Genomic DNA, 19153 nt, shown 5'->3' with positions numbered 1-19153 from the left:
GATATTGTCCTAGAAGGAGGACTGCAGGCATGTTAAAGTGGCACAGGAGTCAAAAAGCAGAAACAGCCTTGTCAATGGCATGGTAGAATATTATTCAACTATGAAAAGGAATAAAGGGCACACACACACACACACACACACACACACACTATCACTTGGATGAATATCAAAAACATTATGGTAAATAAAAGAAGCCAAACAAAAAACAAACACATTGTTTGATTCTCTTTGTATATTACATCCAAAAATAGACAAATTCTTACCAAGACCAAAAGCAGATTAGAATTACCAGGAGTGGGGGAAATGGGAAATGATTACTTAAAGGTTATAGGTTAATAGGAAATGTTGAAAGTAGACAGAGATAGTAATCAAAAAGTATTGTAATATTCTACCACTTAATTGTACACTTCAACAGGATTGTGTTATATGAACTTCACCTCAATTAAAAAAGTATGAGATGCTTTATTCAAGCCTCAGAGGAGCAAAATACCCAAAATCTATCAACAAATGAATGTTGCAAATCCTGCTAGAGAATTTTTTCACTGTAAAAAGGAATGAAGTTCTACTTTCCATAAAAAGAAGTAAAATACATATGACGACATGGATGAATCTTGAAATCATTATGCGAAGTAGAAGCAGCCAGACTTAAAAAGCTGCCTGTTGTATGATTTCATTTATGTAAATGTCCTCATCAGGCAAACCTGTGCAGACAGAAGTACATCGGTGCCAGAGACCGGGGCGTGGGCAAAAGCGGGAGCTGGGGAGAGGAAGTGCTAGGGAGGCTGAGCCCCTGAGGTCACGGTGGGAAGGGTCTGGAAACAATGGGGCAACATGTTGTGACAACTCAAAACCACTGAACTGCACCCGTTAGAATGGTGGATGTCGTGGGTCTGAGAATTCTATCTCAGTGACGCTGTTACGCAGTGCCATTAAACACCTGCTTCTTTCTTCCAGGACTGCTGTCTTCCTCAGTCAAGTTAAGAGCACAGCTGTAAAAAGTAAACAGTCATGTTAGAAAACAAAAGGTCCACCCTGCTGTAAAGAGTGGGGGTCACCGCTAAGGAATATGTGATGGTTCATGCTCGAGAGATGCGATCATTAATTCTGGACAATCACTTTCCAGTGTGAGAAACTGAGCTACTGCCAAGTTTGCCCTTTAGTGTAACAGATGGATTTGCAGATCTGCAGGTGTGTGTATAATGTACGGGAGACTCTCAGTCAACACTGTTAGGAGCTGGCAGTTTCATCTACATAACTACAAGGTAACCAGAAATACACTTTTGTTTGTGAATCATGATGAACTCGTCTATATATCTTATTACTTTTCTCTAATAGATATGCTGATTGTGATTATTAACTCAGGGGTTTAAAAAGCCTCATGACCACCAGTTATCAAATCAGTGCCTCTTAACTGTAGGGAATATTGGGTGTGCATGGATGTACACTGACCCAAGGCAGAAATGAATATGGATCTTGAGTGTGTGTATGCGTTTGATTTACAGTGTTAGTTTGTAATCTGATAATTTACCTCTTTGTTAAAATATACGGTGAAAAGGGCTGGGGATTTAGCTCAGTAGCATAAACACCTGCCTTGCAAGCACGTGGTCATGAATTTGATCCCCCGTACCAAAAAAAAAAGTTAAAACATAAAATATACAGTGAAGAAAAAAGTTTGGTTTACTTTAAGATTATTTTTAAAGTATCTACTCTGAGGCGTTACTCTACCATGCATATTCCTCTGTCCGGTGATGTGCACATTATCTTGCTGTGTTCTTATTTTGAGTGCTAGCAAGTTGTATCTCAAAATTTGGTAATTTCATTTGTAAACCATCTGTAGTCTTGTGAGTTACCCTGGTGATCCAAGAGGGTCAGTTATACCATTAAAACATGCTCTTTCTTTTCCTTGCTTTCTCCTCTGTTCATTTTTCTCCAACGCCCAGGATTGAGCCCAAGGCCTTCTGCATGCTGAGCATACACTTGACCACTCACTGACACCCCCTGGCCTGTGGTATTCAATTATATTCTTCTAGAATGCTGTATCTATCTTCCCTACTGTAAAGACATAAAACACGGTTTTAGAAAACACTGGTAAAATTTGGTATTCCGGAGACAGAGTACCATACGTGGGTTGGAAGGACCTCGCCCCTTTGTGAGGCTGGTGATTCACACGTACGGGATTGTCCAGCCCCCGCCAGGAGTCGGGCTGCTGACAGGGTGATTGTCTGCGTGCGAGCTGGTGGACAGAAACCTGGCAAGCACCGCGGGCCTTTCATCTCCGGGAGCTGGCTCCTCGGGCTCTGCGTGGCTTTATCTTACCCTCAGAAGGAAGGTTTGTGGCTGTGGTCCTCAACTTTCCCTCCATTTTTACCCACTCGTCCTTACCAAGGGTATGAAGCCTTTTTTTTTTCTTTTGGTCATGCTAAAAATTAGTACCATTCATCTTGTTTATCTGCATTTAACTTTCTTTTCAATCATTACCTGTATCTGATAAATGTACTGACATTTGCAGCACTATTTACTGTGCCAGGTATTTGTCCTAAGTTTTATCACTTATTACAACTATCGCCAGAGGCTGCTATTTGTCTGAGGAATAGTAATAATTTTTCCTTTTGGCTGGAAGCAACACAAAACTCAACACACAACAGATGTAAAAATGTTGGTTGTTAAGAAACCTGAAGATAGGGGCAGATCACAACCCTGAGGCCGCGGCTCTATCAGGGCTTCGGCTCTGCCATCCTTGTTAGTGATGTTGTTCCTCATGTCCATAAAATTGATGCCACACCATTGTGTCTGTCATCACACCCAGAGAGGGCAGCTGGGGACTTTCTCCTTCTCAAAAGTGCTGGGCAGATTCCCTTTTGGCCGCACTGGACAGAATTCTATTGAACCCCTTTATGTAGGTCAGTTACCAGCACATAGGAATGGAGTTCTTAGATCAGTTCAGCTTGCCTGCTAGGATTCTGGACACTGCAACCTCAACAAAATTGGGATTCTTTTTTGTTTTTGTCCTAGTAAACATGGAAGAACAGGAAGATGCAACCAAGGTCCATCTTGTATTATTTACACCGTTTTACAGATAAATAAACTGAGGCTCAGAGAGACAGAGTACAACCTGTAGAGACAAACTCAGGCTTCAAATCAGATGTAGCTGCCTCTAAAGCTGCTTGCTGTCACATTGCCCGCTTAGGAGAGAACATCCTGCAAGTCAGAGCTGTCATAGATCGTATAAAAAGGGATTTATTACTGGAAGGGTTGGAAAAATCAATCTCTAACAGTGACTAATGCATAATGAAGCCTAAAAGTCCGGAGTGTCTGGATAATGATGATCTGTGGGTCCTGGGATATGATTAAATATATGTTTTGCTATCACGTCCTGAAAAAGGAAACTAGTGAGAAAAAAAACCCCACGAAGATAAATATCTTTAAAGAAAGCAAATGTTCATAATCCTATTTTTGCAGACATCTGCAGCCTTTTCATTCCATTCTTTTCCCCTCTGTACTTTTCAGAAATGGCCAATTTCCTTCAATTGCTGCATACTGGAAAAAATGCAAAAGGATTCATCAGAGGAACCAATTTGAAAGAGCCACTACCAGTTTTTTCTAGTAAGCGTAAAACCACTGATTCACTGCTGATAAAGTCTCCGTAAGTAGCATTATAATTAAGCCCACACAAACCTTTCTGTGTTTCCTGGGATACAGCTGGGCTGGCAGGAGTCAGTGACAGCGTGTAGGCCCTGTGCGGGAGTGGCCTGCTGCATGGCGGCCACCACCCTCTCCCTCCCGGTGCCCTGCATCACGAGCCTGTCCCTGAGCTAGTTTGTTAGGGACCATCACTGAGCCTTGACATTGTGGCTGTCTTCCTGTTAGGCTCCACACACACACACACACACACACACACACACACACACACACACACGAACAAAAGCAGGGAAGCAGAATGGTCCACTTCTCACAGCATGACACCTCACCACCCACACTGGTAGAGTTGCCACAGTGGCAGGGGACAATGGTGTGTGGCAAAGACAGAAGCAATGGGGGATGGGGCTGGACAGTCTGACCAGGCTTCCAAACCTGGCTCCATCACTCCTAGCCTGCGTGGCTTTGGCAAGATGCCACAACCCAACATGCCTCAGTTTCCCCATATGTAAAACAGGGAATCAGAGCACCTAACCTGAAAGCAGACTATGAGAATAAGCAAGAAACATGGAAATATAATAAAAGCTTAATATATTATAGCACTGACGATTATCATTACCAACTTTTTAGCACAATATTGACAGGCTGCTAGAGGAAAGATTTAGCCTGTGTTGTTACTGTTGTTCTCCGACATACGCAGGATACAGTTGCTTTAATTTTTAATGCATCACAAAGTACATGACTCTTTGTGCTGAATTCAGCATGGAGGAAAATGAAAAGTGGGTAGCCCGGGGGGTGTTGTGTGTACAGAAGCCAACAGTGGCAGCCTCATCTCCCCCTGGCTTCTATGCAAACAGTTTCTTTTACAAACATGTTTTTGGTATGCAAATCATTCTATGCAGATTTTTGTGTGCAAAATACTGCATAGTAAAGTGGCTGCCTTGCCAAGGGAGAGAGGAGATGTTGGCTACCAACAAACGAAACAGCAACAAATTTCAGATTTCTTTTCCTATTGCTCTTTCTAACAATGTATGGGGTGAGCAGATTTTTGGCACAATAGTTCGCAGTATTTTGGCTTTAGGTTTGTGTGTTCTTGTGATAAAAGTGTGCCTATTGAAGCCTGTAACTACTTTTTTGAAGCCATAATATGTAGTGGTGTTTAATTTAGCATCGCACAACAGAGTGCCCCTCCAGCTAGCAAAAGAGATTGTTCTGGGATCACAGATGGCTTCACATCTAACGTTAGGCTGCTGGTCTCCATGTACTTCCTCAGCATCTGTAAAGAATTGTGCTTATTCAGAGGTTTAATTTTATATTTTGGAGAATGTTTTTTGCTAATTAGTGTAGGTCTGACTAAGTGAAAGGAGTGCACTTAATATTCAAATCATCCTTCCTTTTGGCAAGCATGTGAAGCCAGCATTTGATCCTCAAGGCAACGTTTTATCATTCAGGCAGAATAATAATACCTCTTTCCTGAGGTTCTGTACCAATTTCAAAGCCTGCTCCCATTGGCTGCCCTTTTGAGCTCACGGGAGGAGGTGGAGTAAGAACAATTTGAGGTCACTTGTGACAGGCAAGTCAACTTGTTGTGCAGGGCTATTTTTCCTCTTCAGCCAAGCTCAAGCAATCGTTGCCATGAGCCCGAGGGGTCCCAGACCCCGCTTTCTCTCCTCTTCTTTTCCTCCCCCAGCCATCGAAGCATTTTTTGCTCGTTGTGTGTGTCTCAAGCTTGCCAACTTCCCAATGAAACTCTCATTAATTTTACAAAAACAAAGTTTAATTCAAAAGATACAGTACAGAGTGAGCCAGACGTGACAAGTATAGCTTGCTCTCGCAGGACATCACAGCGGCAGGAAAAGGAAAAAGGTTAACATCTCCACTCCCTCACCTGCTGTTCATCCCTTCATATACGCATTCATTTATTCATGCAGGTGCTCATTCACCAGACTTCCTGCTTACTACATGTCAGGCTCTGACCAGGAGGAAAATAGTCTAGGCCGCTCAGGGGCTCAGTCTGCCGGGAAAGGCAGTTGGGCAAACTAGCCTGGCCCTGATGCCTCAGCAGGAGCGCACACCAGGGACAGGTGTGCACAGGTAGGGCCCTAACTCCTCGTGCTTGTAGTCAGGAAAGACACCCCAGAGGACTTCGATCTGGGCAGAGTTTGGAGGGATGGACAGATGCTCTACAGATGGTGGGGGACATGGGAATGGAGCCCCAAGGTGGAAATGAGCAAGCACAGGGGCCCAGTAGCTTAAGCCACTGCCGTGTGTGTGTGTGTGTGTGTGTGTGTGTGTGTGTGTGTGTGTGTAAGTGAATTTCCTTAGCCTGAGAATGGAGAGCGGAAGAGCACAGGAAATATTCTCAGCATTTCTATTTGTCCCACTGTCATGTTAGTCACTGATGGCTGGGCCACGTAGAGCCTTAGCCTGTCTCCCGACCTCCAGGGAAACCTGGAAAAGACCCTGAGTGTTCACCCCTGCCACATCAGAGCCTCACCCCAGAGCTCTGGCCGCTGCCCGCATCTCACGGTGTCCCTTTGATCCCAGCCCCAAGCCTGGCCTGTCTGCTGCCACTTCTGGTCCTTGGTCCATGTCAGCCCCACTGACTCTGCCGCCTGGATCTCACAGGACCTTACTTCAGTCCTTTAAGACTTAGCATGAACCCTTTGTGTGGCTGGAACTGACCGGTTCTGCTGCCTGAAAATATCCCAGCAGGGACTAAACAAAGGGTTCGAAGTACCAAGATGTGGGTGCCAGTGCTGGCTCAGGCTTTGGGAAGTTTCCAAGGTCAGTCTCCTCAGCTGGAAAGATGGCTGCCTCCCTCGCACAGCTGTAGGATGGAGAGCACGTGGGCCTGCTAAGAGCTGGACGTGCAGCCCTCAGACGCTGCCACGCTCAGTGTCCATGCATTTAACCTCTGTGAAGTTCTGACCGTAGTAGCTACGTTTCATGGGGGTGATGTTAACTGATGGGGAAACTCTGCTATCCTGGGGGGCCTTTGGATAAATCTAGCGACCATTTGTATCTGTAGTCATTCTTTTATTTTGTCCGTTCACCTATTCACTCATTTAATTCCACTAAATCCCTAATACTTGGTTCATCCTAAACTCAGTACAAGGAACATAAAGATGAACTTGACAGGCTCCCATAGTATTTATGGCCTTGCTGTGGAACTCAACAGGGAAACGGTCAAGTCCAATGCCAGGCAGGGAAATCCCACTGCCAGGCTTAGGCCTTCAGAAGCGGGGAGGGTAAAGGCCTTAGGGATGAGGTCTGGAAGAGGGGCCCTGTCCTTGGGTCTGGAATGGGACAAGGTGGGACATGGACCAAGGGGACTGAGTCAGTCCATAAGGGCCTGGAGGTACGAGGTGGCTTAGGGTGCTAGGAGCTGCCAGGTCACACCAGGAAGCCCCATGTCACGATCATGGGCCAGTGACAGGGTGAGTATGCATGAGCACCGGGCACCCTGGGAGTCCACAGCAGGAGGAGGTTTGCAGAGGTGGAGTGGGCCAGAAAGAAGGTTCTTCTTCCTACCTGTGTCAGAGGAGTCCAGATCCCCACCCCCTCGCTGTAAGTCCCATGAAGCAGAGATGTGGCGAGTCAACTTTTTATTCTCCAGCAATCTCCACAGTACTCACATCACAGGGCAGCCCAGAAAATCTGTAGGAATAGGTGGCAAAGATTAGCATGCAGAGGCCCGGTGTAGGAATGCAAGCCTGTAATACCAGTTATTGGGAGGCTGAGGCAGGAAGATCAAAAGTTCAAGGTTAGCCAGGCCAACTTAGCAAGACCCTGTGTCAAAAAAAAAAAGGACTTAGGATGTAGCTCAGAGTTAGAACAATTGTCTAGCATGTGCAAAGGCCAGTGTTCAGTTCTCGGTACTGAAAAAGAAAAAGAAAAAAAGCCCCCCAAAACCCTGCAAAAAAGCCAGGCATTTAGCTCAGTGGCACAAGTGCCTGCCTGGCAAGCCTGAGGTTGTGAATTCGATCCCCGGTATCAAAACAACAACAACAAAACACCCAAAAGACAAAGCTGGCTGTCTCTCAAACCCCTTCCCTGCCACCACAAGGTGGCCTGCTTTTACCAGGGAACTGTACTGTCCACAAGTCCCCAGGAAAACAGGACTCATGTCGCAGAATTTTACTCCTACTAAACTTGGCTGAAATTACCTGGTTACAAACCAAAGGACAATCCGCCTCCTCAGATGCTGTCCAACGGGTCGGGAAGTGACTCGCCCGCAAGGTCACCCTTTCAAAACCATTGAAATTCCTCAGGCCAAAGGAAGAAAACATGTAGGCTGTAAGCTTGTTGACTAGAAAACAGGTTGCGGGGCTGGGGATTTAGCTCAGCGGCATAAGCGCCTGTCTTGGAAGCAGGCAGTCGTGAGTTCGATCCCTGGTACCGATAAAAAGGAAAAAGACAAAAAAAGAAAAAGAAAAAGAAAACAGGTTGCAGGGTGCATGCCTACAAGTTGTCAGAGGTCAAGGATTAATAATCTTTGTTCTTTTGTGTGGAGAAATTCGGGCTTGGAACAGAAGCGAGCTCTATCCTAGTACCTGCCCCAGTCAGCCTGGTTACACCACCCTCTGCGGCAAGGTTTTGAAAATAAACACTTGAACAGCTGCCCCAATTGTTGTAATTTTATTAATCTAACAAAGAAGCCGCAGTGGCTGCCTCCACCCTTGGTGGGAGCCAGTGTTCGCCCTGTAATTTGCCGTTGATAAACACAGTCTTCTGCTTCCTGCCAGGAAAGTGGTGTGGCAGAAAACAGGGGGGGAGATTAAGACCCTAAAGACGGTGGTTCGGGCTCCTGGGTGGGTATTTGCTGTCCCTGCTACCCCCTGGCTTCCTGGCCCTCACGGTCTCCGAGCCCCGTCACCCACCTGAGGGACTGGTGACCTGCTTCTGATGATGCCCTGCCTTGGGATGTGGTGGAGGGCTCCTACAGTCCTTCTCCATTCTATGGTGGATCTGCTGTTTGTGTTCTGAGCTGACCACCAGTGTGAATGGATCCCGGAGGCCGTGCCCACTCCCCTGGTCTCCAGGAACAGGATGAGAGACTCAGCGGGCTTCACGTGGAGCCTCTGGTTATGGCAGCAGAGGGGGGTTTGTTGTGAGAGCAGCCGCAGGAGTCAGAGGTGCCCAGGCAGTGAGGCCACACCAAGACGCCCTTCCCCTAGAGGCCAGCAGCTCTGCCGGTCCTCTCCCTCCATCGGGATTTGAAGCCCAGGCTGCACCTAGGCCCACCTCCACAATCAAAAAATCAAAAGCAGAAATGCAGAGGCTGCAGCGCCCTGACTAATTCTACATGATACACTCCTCTGCTCTGGGCTAAAAACTGTCCTCCTCAGTGTCTGTTCCAGGATCTAAATCACAACTTGAAAAACACATACTGGCCTGTAAATCTAACCCTTGTAATAAATTGTGGCTTATCAATCAGTGACTGCACCATGCACAACTATAGACCTAGGCCTCCTGGGTTTTTGTTTTGAAAAGATGGCATCCAGGTGGCCCCCAGTCAATACCTGCTGTGATAAGGAGCGAGAATCAGAGGTCTGTCACCAACCAATGCAGCACGCATCAAAGGATTCCCCATCTTTCTGTGAGTGTGTTTGTAAACAAAGCCTCAGTAACATTGTTTTTTCAGTTATTTTATTAATTATTTCCCCTTATCTTATGTCCTTTTAGATCATCGGTGACCTCCACTTACATAGTCAGGGAAGAGGCTTCTCTGTAGAGTTAATCTTAGCAACCTCCCATCCAAGTACTAACTAGGCCCCACCCTGCTTAGCTTCCAGGATCAGTCAAGATCAGGCAGATTTAGGGTGCTATGGCTGTAGACAACGTGTCAGTGCCATTGTGGACTGCAGGGGGAGAGAACAAGGCCTCACTCACAAGGAGGTGATCCCTGCCTGGAAACCAGCACCATGCATGGGTGCTGTGGGCGTGGGGACGGCCACACCCAAGCCCTTCTCCGTGAGTCAGCAGCACTCTCACACTGCTGGGGGCAGGGGCAGAAGCAGGCCTCACAAGGAGATGGTGCCCTCCTGGGAACCGTATCATTTTCATTGTTTTGTTGGGTTTGGTTTTATTCTCTTTTGTTTTTGTTTGATTATTTTTGGCAGAATCAGCTATTTAAAAGATAGCAAGACATATTATGCTAGCCATTTTGGATTTACTATTAGCTTATTTTGAAGTCCTTTATTGCATTCATTGTTTTGTTTTTATTGTTCCTAGTCTGTTCTGCTCTGTTTGATTTTTACTATGTCCGAAGGTATCTGCAGCTATTTTGAAGACAACAAGAGGCATTATGGTAGTTATTGCTGATTTCATAAGGTTTTGAAGTCCTGTATCACTGATACTAGTTTATTTTGATTGGTTTTATTCTGTTATTTTTCTTGGTTTTATCCTGTTTTTTAAAAAAATGAAATCTTAGCAACCTCCTCCCTCCCACGCACAGCACTGGAGAATTCACGTCCCCAGGGAAATCTGAGTATAGATCAGGCAGAGCTGTGCGTGTCTATGGTCATCCTCTGCACAGCCTGCTTTCTCAGAAAGACATAGTAATTAGCCTTCGTGGCAGGGAAGTGAAGTCTGAACATTAAATGCATCCTCTGAAAACAAGAAACAGAAGTCTGCTGGGCTCTAGCTCTTTGGAAGCCTGAAGCTTGGGACAAGAGGTACCTGGCAGACTCCTTAAGCTCAACTCCAAGTAAAGTTTCAGGATGGCAATGGGCCAGTTGTTAGAAAATAAATCTGTATTGTTGGAAAAATAAGTTAGGCTTTCGGAGTGCAGGAGTGATGTAAAAACGAAGAGAAAGGCCTCAAAACACCTTTTGGAAGTTTGAGTTACTGAACTGGCTCCCGCTAGCTCGGGCCTTTCCTGAAGACCACAGTGGCCGTGCTTCCAGCCACCCACAGACACTGTGTCAGCCTTCCGGATGGTCTTGTACTGCTGTTTGGGGCATGCTAACTTTTCCCAAAAGTCTGTACCCCATCAAAGCGGACCCTGAAAACCTCTAGAAGGTGGCTTCTAGAAGGCCCTGAGACCACTTAGCTCCTGAGCCACGCACCTGACCATCCAGGGAATCCCCTGTGGCCTATGAGCGGTGTGATTTTCTGTCTGAATGGGCCCTGTGAGTCTTCTGAGGTCCTCAGCCTCCCTGGTCAACACCACAGATCTCAGGGTAGACAGTGTGGGTTCGGATCCCAGCTCAGCTGCTGAGAGTTTTTCCACCCTGCTGGCCTCCTAGACTCCTGGTGCAGGGCGCCTTCTGTTTTGCCCCACTGCTGCCCTGGGCCCAAGTGTCTGAGTGTAGGTGCCTGGGCAGCCCTGCAGAGAGGTGCTGGCTCCCATTCCCATGACAGCAGCTGGGCCAGGGTGCCCTCCCAAGCCCATCGATCCAGCTAGGAGCTGACTTGGGCAGCCCTTGAGGACTGAGGAACTTGCCTGTGCCCTAGTCCCTCTCCTGATCTCTTGGTGCACCCAACCCTGGACAAATGGTCAGCCCTTCCTCCCCCACAGCGCCTACTGCTGAGTGCTGCTGGGTCCTCAGTGCCACTGGGCTGTGCAGAATGTCATCTCCCTGTTCTGCTCAGTTTCCACTCGCCCACTACTCTCCCAAAGGCCACTCCTCTAGCAGGGGACTTTGACCCCCACTTCTCCATCGCATCCCCCACCTGGCCCTCCTGCATCCACCCATGTTTCTTCCTCCTCAGCGCCAGACGCCCATAGGTTCCAGGCCCAGAGGCTTCTGCCTCACTGTCCACATCCTTCCTCCTCCCTGGATCCTGCTCTCCGTGGAAAATTCCAGCCACCACTCAGCCACTCCCACCTCTGTGTCCCTGGTCTCAGCTACTGGCCCTGTAGTCACCCTCCACCCTGACTTGAAATCCAGAGTCATCCTGGATTCTTCCCCTCCCTGTGATCTATGTGTCCTCTCTGCTGAGCAAGGGTTCTTTCTGTTCCTCCCACTGTCACATGACCTTTAGGTTCCTGTACCAGGCTCCTGGGTTCTGTGCCCCAGCCTGAGCTCCTCTCTGAGACCCTCTCCACAGGAGTGGGTTATCCATTCACAGCCAGATGCCCCCCCCCCACCTGCAGCCTTGGGATGCCTTGGCTCCCCTACTTTAGCAGGTGCATGGCACTCTGTAATCTGTCTCTGGCAGCTGCACTAGCTCAGGTCCAATCCCCTGTACACCTGGCTTGTCTGACCCTCTCCTGAACACGCAGCTGCCTCTGCCCAGAAGCTTGCCTCTTCAGTTCGCCACTCTTCCTGATCAGCTCCTGCACCTCCACCTCTGAGGGTCTGTGCTGAACTCTGGGGTTAAGACAGGAGTCCCTGATTGTCCTTCTCAGCTTGGGTCACAAAGTGGTGGTGTCTGTCACATGTCTGTCTCCCATATAGCTAGAGCGCTGCTCCAAGTTAGAGAACAGGTTCCACCTGGCCCGGTCCCACACCTGGCACTTGTGGAAGGCATGGGACAGTGTGAGTTACACAGCCCAGCCAGTGAAGAGTGCTCCTGCTCAAGTCTCCAAGTCATCTTCTGCTCCTTTCTGACTCTGAGGGCAGGGGTCAGAGCTGCGAGATCAGACAGTCACAGGTTTTAATTCTGTCTTACTTGTTACAGGTCCTTGAGTTAAGACTCTTAACCTCTCTGACCCTCTGTGTTGTAGCCAGGGGTTGTGCAGAGAACAATTAGAATCAGGACATGGAGTTTACAATATTATTTTTATAATGGTCACTGGGAGTTAACACAAGAAAATGCAGGAAATCTATCTGCAACACCAAAAACATAGAATATTTAGTCAAGGGCCTAAATCCCAGAGCAATGTCCCACATGAGTCTGGATGAAAACCCAGAGCTCATGACAATGCTTCCCACAAGTCCAGCTGGAAGTCCAGAACCTACAAGAAGGACTCACACCAGTCTCTTTTACAGATCCGTGCTAGGAAGTCCCAAAGGTCAGTGGTGGAAGCCAGGAAGTCTGTGCCAGTCGGGTGAAGGAGCTGTGCTGGTGGGATGAGGGTCCTATGCTAGAGCCGCAAAGTCACACTCACAGTGAGACCAGAGCTGTCCTGAAAGGCACCACAGCCATCTTCAGTGACACAGAGGCCCTGAGCTCCTCCTGCAACAAGCACAATTGGGTACATGCCAGGAAGCCAGCGTGATGAGTTCAAAGGCACTCGTCTTCCCCCCTGGGAAGCGATGCTCAACGTAAGGACCAGAGCTTCTCCAGGAGAACCAACAGCTCAAACAGCAACTCGTAGGAGAACCCACAATTCCTCAACGCCTCAATACAACAACACGTTAATGCCTTCCTTCTCCTTCTCTACCTCTCTAGTTATGCTGGCAACTTTCCTCAGGTGGAACATCTACACTCAGTGCCATGCTGATATAATCCAGGTGGCATTAAGTTGACCACCAGTTCTTAATCCATAATACTCTGTTTCCCTGTGTGTAACGTAGGGATAGTCATGCCTACCCCTCAAGGTTCTGTCAAGCTATCAGGTCCTGACCTAGATCCCCAATCTCCCAAATGAGTGTACAACAAAGGCTTAAATAAAATGAGACAAGTTTTAGGGCTCCAGGAGGGTCAAAATCCGTTAGCTGCACTCCAGGGCTAAGACAAAGACTTCTTTGAACTGCCCGTATTTATTAGGTCCAAAACAAAGAGCAGGGAAACTAAGAAAAGCACAGGAAATGAGCAGAACCTTGAGAGTCACTTCAAAGCCTTCTCCAAATAGTAAATTATGCCAATATAGGAGAACTGTCTTATCTCCAAAATGACATTTTTGGTAGGAGTTGTGACTGCAGGAGTGAGATGCCTACAGCTGCAGTCTCTATTTACTTAATAAGTGTTGGAGCCAAGGTGTCTTCAGCTGTGGCCTTATCTTGCCCTTTGAGGTATCTCTGACCTCACAGGCCACTACAGGCCTCAGCCAGGACCAGTGATTCATAGAGGTTCACTTAGTATGAATCAGCTCCCATCATCAGGCAGAGGCCTAGGACAGACTCACAAATAAACATAGAAAGCCAATTAGTACAATTTAAATCCTGCTCAGAACTGATGCATAGTGGTATCCAACAATAAGCATTATGTGAGGGGCCACAGCTGGACCTGCTAAGGTACCTGCACCACGTAAACACCTGAGATGGGAGTTATTATCCAGAAGGTTTCTTAGTCACATGTCTTAGATTAAACAGAATAGGGCTGGGAAAATAGCTCGGTGATATAAGCACCTGCCTGGCAAGCACAAGGTCCAGAGTTTGATTCCCAGTATCAAAAAAAAAAAAAAAAAAAAAAAAAAAAAAAAAAAAAGGTAGATTAGGCAGAATAGGACTGATCCTAGTAACATGCAGTATTACAAAAAACTAGGGATAATGCTCGCTGGTGTACAAACAAAAAGATGCAAATCTTACTTTTGCCTTCATTGTTTGATTTTTTTTAAAAAATGGAGGGTTTGGCTAAATAGGTAACTTAATGTATTCCCAGCTCACTGATCTGGTTCTAAGATTGCTTGACTCTACAATTTCCCACCATAGGGAGGGCTGAGGCTTTTGTGAGGTAATTAAGGAAAATACATCAAAAATCTAATTTTAGCCAGCTGTGGTGACATGTACATAGACTCTCAGCACTTTGGAGATTGAAGACTGAGGATTACAAGTTTGAGTCTAGCCGGTGTTACTTAGTAACATCCTTTTCTAAAATTAAAAAATTAAAAAGCACTGGGATGGAGCTCAATGTGAAGACCGTGGGTTCAATTTCCAGTACGGAAAACACGAATATACTGAAGGGCAAAAGTTCGATACCATTTAGGCCCAATCCTTACCTGTAAAGATTTCTATCCGGAAGGGGGCGCTGCTCCTTCAGGGGGGTGCAGAGGCAACAGTGTCCAGCACAGCCATTTTCTGAACCCCATCAATCACTCTGATGGCTGGCAAGAGCTTCTGTCTACAAAACGCAGCCTCCGAGATGAAATCTGCAGGAAAACAGAGACTTTTCAGAGTTTTCAAATATTATTACTGCTCTATAAATACCCCACACCCACAGTGTATCAGGTGCCACTGTTGGAGATCTTCTTAACAGACACATAGCACTACCATATGCTAGTCATGTGGGATAATATTTATGTACACGCCGCAGAAGCAAAGATTAGCTGTGTCAGTGTGTATGGGAAGCCCCACAGAAGAGAATGTGTGGAATGCGTTATCCACACTTCCGATCAGAAGCATTTGCCTAATTTCTTCGTTCTTTAAAGAGCTCTGTCACCCATTCGCTGAAGAAAAGTTACAGGACTGAGGAATTAATACAGCAATAACAGGGGAAAGTATCAAAGAGCCCGGGATCTCCTGCCCAGGCAGCTCTGACCCTCTACAGAACAGTGACAGCACCAAGCCCTTTTTATGTTAAGCTAATGGGATTTAGACACAGCTTGTTCCAGCCCGGAAGTCCTCATCAGCACCTGGCAGGGACCTTTTTTGGAGGAGCAGAACAGTGTTTTCATGGTGGACATGCAAGAGGAAGAACTGTTCCCATAAACATGACCACAAGGGCAGGTGTGTACAGGAGCTCTGTGCAGATTAGCCAGACAGATACTTTCGCCATGGTTTATTTTATGGTTGCTACAGACCAATAAAGGAATTCCAAATTCCTTTATTCCTTTATTAAGGCCCTGTTTCCTTGTTGGGTGACGTGACACACACCTGTAATCCCAGCACTCAGGAGGCTGAGGCAGGAGGATCTCTGTGGGTTTGAGGACAGTCTGAGCTAATAGTGAGTTCAAGACCAGCCTGAACTACACAGAGTGACCTTGTCTCAAACACATAAACAAGCACGCACACACAGACACACACACACACACACACACACACACACACAGAGTGGTGGCTCCCAGCCTGATGGTGTTTGGAGATGTGGCCTTTTGAATAAGATGAGGTGGTGAGACTATGGCCCTTCTTGGTACGATTAGTGCCCTCAGTGGCAAGATGGAAATTTGGGATTTCATTAAACAGAAATACATTCAAGTGATTGATTTGTTTTTAGTACTTTGAACCCAGGACATTTGCAGTGAGCTACATCTCCAGCCTTTTTAAGCTTTTTGTTTATTCTGAGACATGACCTGACTAAGTTGCCCAGGCTTGGCTTGAACTGACAATCTTTCTGCCTCAGCCTCCCAGAGGGCTGGGATTTATAGGCATGTGCTGCTGTGTCCAACTCCAAGTGGCTGATTTTTTTTTACTTTCTTTTTTTTAAAGAGGATAAAACCGAGAAAGATAAAAAACAGAATTAAACCAATCAAAATAAACTAGTATAAGTGATACAAGACTTCAAAACCTTATGAAATCAGCAGTAGTTACCATAATGTCTCTTGTTGTCTTCAAAATAGCTGCAGATACCTTCAGACATAGTAAAAATCAAACAGAACAGAACAGACTAGAAACAATAAAAACAAAACAATGAATACAATAAAGGATTTCAAAACAAGTCAATGGTAAATCCAAAATGACCACCATAATATGCCTTGCTATCTTTTAAATAGCTGCGCATGCCATCAGATTTAACATAATCAAACAGAACAAAAGAGAATAAAACCCAATGCAGGAAAACAATGAAAATGATATGGTTTCCAGGTGGGGATCACCTCCCGGTGAGGACGGGTTCTCTCTCCCATCCTGCAGTCTGGGCATGGCACTGACTCACAGAGGGGCTTGGGTGAGGGTATCCCTGCTCCACCGAGTAGCTGACTCTTAATGGAGCTGATGGTTAAAGACTGAAAGGACCAGGCCACTATCTGTTAGGGAATCAGTACCGAGCTAAAAATATGAAACTGTCCAATTATTTGGAGAACAGAGCAGCGTAAAAACAGATTAATGCCAGCAACACTGAAACATTGTGGAGCAGGGTGGGTGGGAGGTGGAGGGAGAGAAGACAACTTAGTTTATTGTCAATAGCATTTCTCTTTACCGTGCAGTTTTACTTTTAATTGCAAAGTGTCTAATTGAGCAGTAAATACTGAAATTTATTTTTGTAATAAAACTTCTCTGTTAAGTCACAGTTTCATTAACAGTGATATGAACTAGATTTTGCTGTAATAAATAAGGCACTGAAACACTTAAAACCTGGAAGTGCGCGGCAGCCCGTTCCAAACGCTGACGTGACTACTCGAGTGACCCCATTAGATGGTAGAAGGAGGCAGGTGACACTTGTGTTGAAGATGCTCGGGTTTGCTTGACGCGGGAGCTGGTCTCTAGATTCAGTTTGACCGCTAACTTAGCTGTGCGACCTGCAGGGGGCGCTCTCTCTGGGGCGCACTTCATCTGTTAAAAACAAAGCAAAATCAACAAAACTCTCCATGCTTGTCTCTGCGCTGCTTCTCAGCGACACGGTTCCACTCAAGGGCAGACCGCTGTGAAAAAGCTCCCAGATGCAGCAGGCAGCAAAGGGTGAAGGGGGAGACCTGAACTGTGGCAGCCCCAGCTGATGCCCGCTCCTCCCTGCCTCCCATGGCACAGCAGTCGTGCCCTCATGCCACCATTTTGCTGGCATTGTGTGCAAGCTGTGCCCAGGCTCTCCCAGGTCCCCAAGGAAGGGCTCAGCCTGCCACACCTGTGGCAGAGGCCACCTGGCTCAGAGGTCTCCCTGACCAGTGCTGCTGGGAGTCATGGGAGGGTGGGGCACAGTGGGCACAAGGTGCTGACCCCAGATCCCGAGGCATTCTCGGGACACTCCAGACGCCTTCCCCTCGAGCCCAGCTGGTGACTGCTTGGTTGGGGAGAATGTTAGTTTGCTAGGGCGGCCAGCAAGGCACTTCACATCAGGTGGCTTAAACCACTGAAATGTGTTTCCTCGCAGCCCTGGAGGCCAGAAGTCCGGGACCTAGCAGTCGGCAGGGAATGTTTCTCCCAGGCCTGATCCTCACTCCTCAGCTCGCTGCTGCTTGGGTGCCTGCCCTTCCCTCTGTGTCACGTCTCCTCTTGTCACAAGGACACCAGTCCCGCTGCACCAGGCCCCCTTGGTCCTCTGTTTAACCTTGGTTCCTCCAGAGAGTCCCTCCCTCCACAGACGCACTCCAAGGCTCACTCTCTGAAGCTTTAAGTTTGGGAGAGGCTGCCCAAAACAAGACTTCAGGTGCCTGATGCTGCTGGAACACTGAGTTCATTTCTTGGCCAATGCCCATCCTGGGGCACATTTTCCTACCCTCTGATGCAGGGCAGAGGTTTGAAATCAGGGTGCTGGCCAGCCTTGCTCCCTCCAAGACCCTCTAACTCCTGCCTGGGTGGGTTTCAACTCCTTCCTTGGGTCTCTGGCTTCTGTCAGCTGCCGTGTTCCTTGGCTTCTCCAAGAATCACCCCGCCTCCATCTCTCTCTGTGCACCCTGAGGCTTCACCTGACGTTCCCTAGTGGGTGTGCCTGGATCTACACCACCTTCTATCGTAAGGCTCACTGGACCCTGGGTGGCCTCCCTTCCAAAAAAGGCCATTGTCACAGGCCAGGAGTGAATCTCAGAATAATTATTCTGGGTGAAAGCAACCAAGAAAAGACAAGGTACACATGCAACTCCACAGTCCAGGGACAAAAAGCTGCAGTTGTGAGCAGGGACAATGAGACAGCTCTCGGGCATGACAGACACGTTCACTCTCTTTGTGACAGTGGCAGATTCTCGGGGTAGATGTTGTCAGAAGGCCACACTGCGTTCTGAAAGAAGCCTCCACATTAAGAAATCTGTTCACATAGTCGAGTGTAACAGATTCAGTGCAAGCGGTCAAATCATAGGTCGACAGCCATGCAGCAGCAGCGGGACACATGGCTGTCTCGTCATTCATCCCCACGGCACTTCACTCAGTGACCGAGGGTCCTGGAATCCAGAGCTCTCCAGGTCCTTGCCTACCTCTGTCTTCACTTCCTAGTTGGGTAACTGGGCAGTGTGAGTTCCTGCTGTGGGCCTAGGGACCCCCAGGCACAGAGCTGCTGGAGGTGAGATGAACTGCAGGGGAGCACCTCTGGGGTGCCCACAAAAGCAGAGCTTTTGTAGATGATGATGATAACGAAACAATCGGCCCCCACCAGCTACACCTGCATGCCAGGGCCGGCCCAGCAGCCAGGGACCCTCAGAAGAAGGACATCGTTCCCACAAGCGAGCCGTTCCCTAGCATGCAGCGATAAAATGAGGCACACTGACCTTAATCACAAGCTCACCTCAGTCCTCAATGAAGGATGTAGCAGGGTTTCCTTTATCGGTGAGTCCCACTGCTTCGACTTTTCAGAAATTGTTTTGGAATCCTCATGGGGAGGGAGGCCTTTACTCAAAAGCAAACAAGTTATAGCCCTTTGAAAAGTGCTGAGTATGTGTTTTGGAGGCAGAAAATAATAATAAACAGTGTTATAAAAATACATTTGAAAGGAAATTCAGATATATATATAAAAGAAAGGAAGTCACAGGGTGCTGGTTCAGGACCAAGGGAAACATGGTATTAAGGGAGCAAAGCATTCAGGACTTGTTTTGCTAGTTGAG

General features: G+C 47.3%; 1 long non-coding RNA gene across 5 annotated transcripts; it reads right to left on the bottom strand.

The window, feature by feature from the left end:
* Nucleotides 1–214: 214 nt before the first annotated feature.
* On the bottom strand, nt 215–18933 carry LOC111755271 (uncharacterized). 5 transcript variants are annotated; one of them, XR_010043191.1, is made up of 7 exons: nt 18821–18933; nt 16761–16958; nt 15999–16074; nt 14471–14620; nt 7806–8031; nt 7171–7296; nt 215–989 (listed from the first exon to the last, which is right to left on the bottom strand). It is a non-coding gene; the product is annotated as an uncharacterized LOC111755271 (long non-coding RNA). The 5 variants fall into 5 exon arrangements; XR_010043190.1 differs by lacking the exon at nt 215–989 and adding an exon at nt 5392–6466; XR_010043187.1 differs by lacking the exon at nt 215–989 and having other exon boundaries at nt 5392–7296.
* Nucleotides 18934–19153: the final 220 nt, after the last annotated feature.

The sequence above is a fragment of the Cavia porcellus genome, unplaced genomic scaffold, assembly GCF_034190915.1.
Source record: "Cavia porcellus strain 051 isolate PalLab524CR breed Dunkin Hartley unplaced genomic scaffold, mCavPor4.1 scaffold_25, whole genome shotgun sequence".
In the NCBI taxonomy this organism is placed as follows: Eukaryota; Metazoa; Chordata; class Mammalia; order Rodentia; family Caviidae; genus Cavia; species Cavia porcellus.
This window is presented reverse-complemented; position numbering and strand designations above follow the sequence as displayed.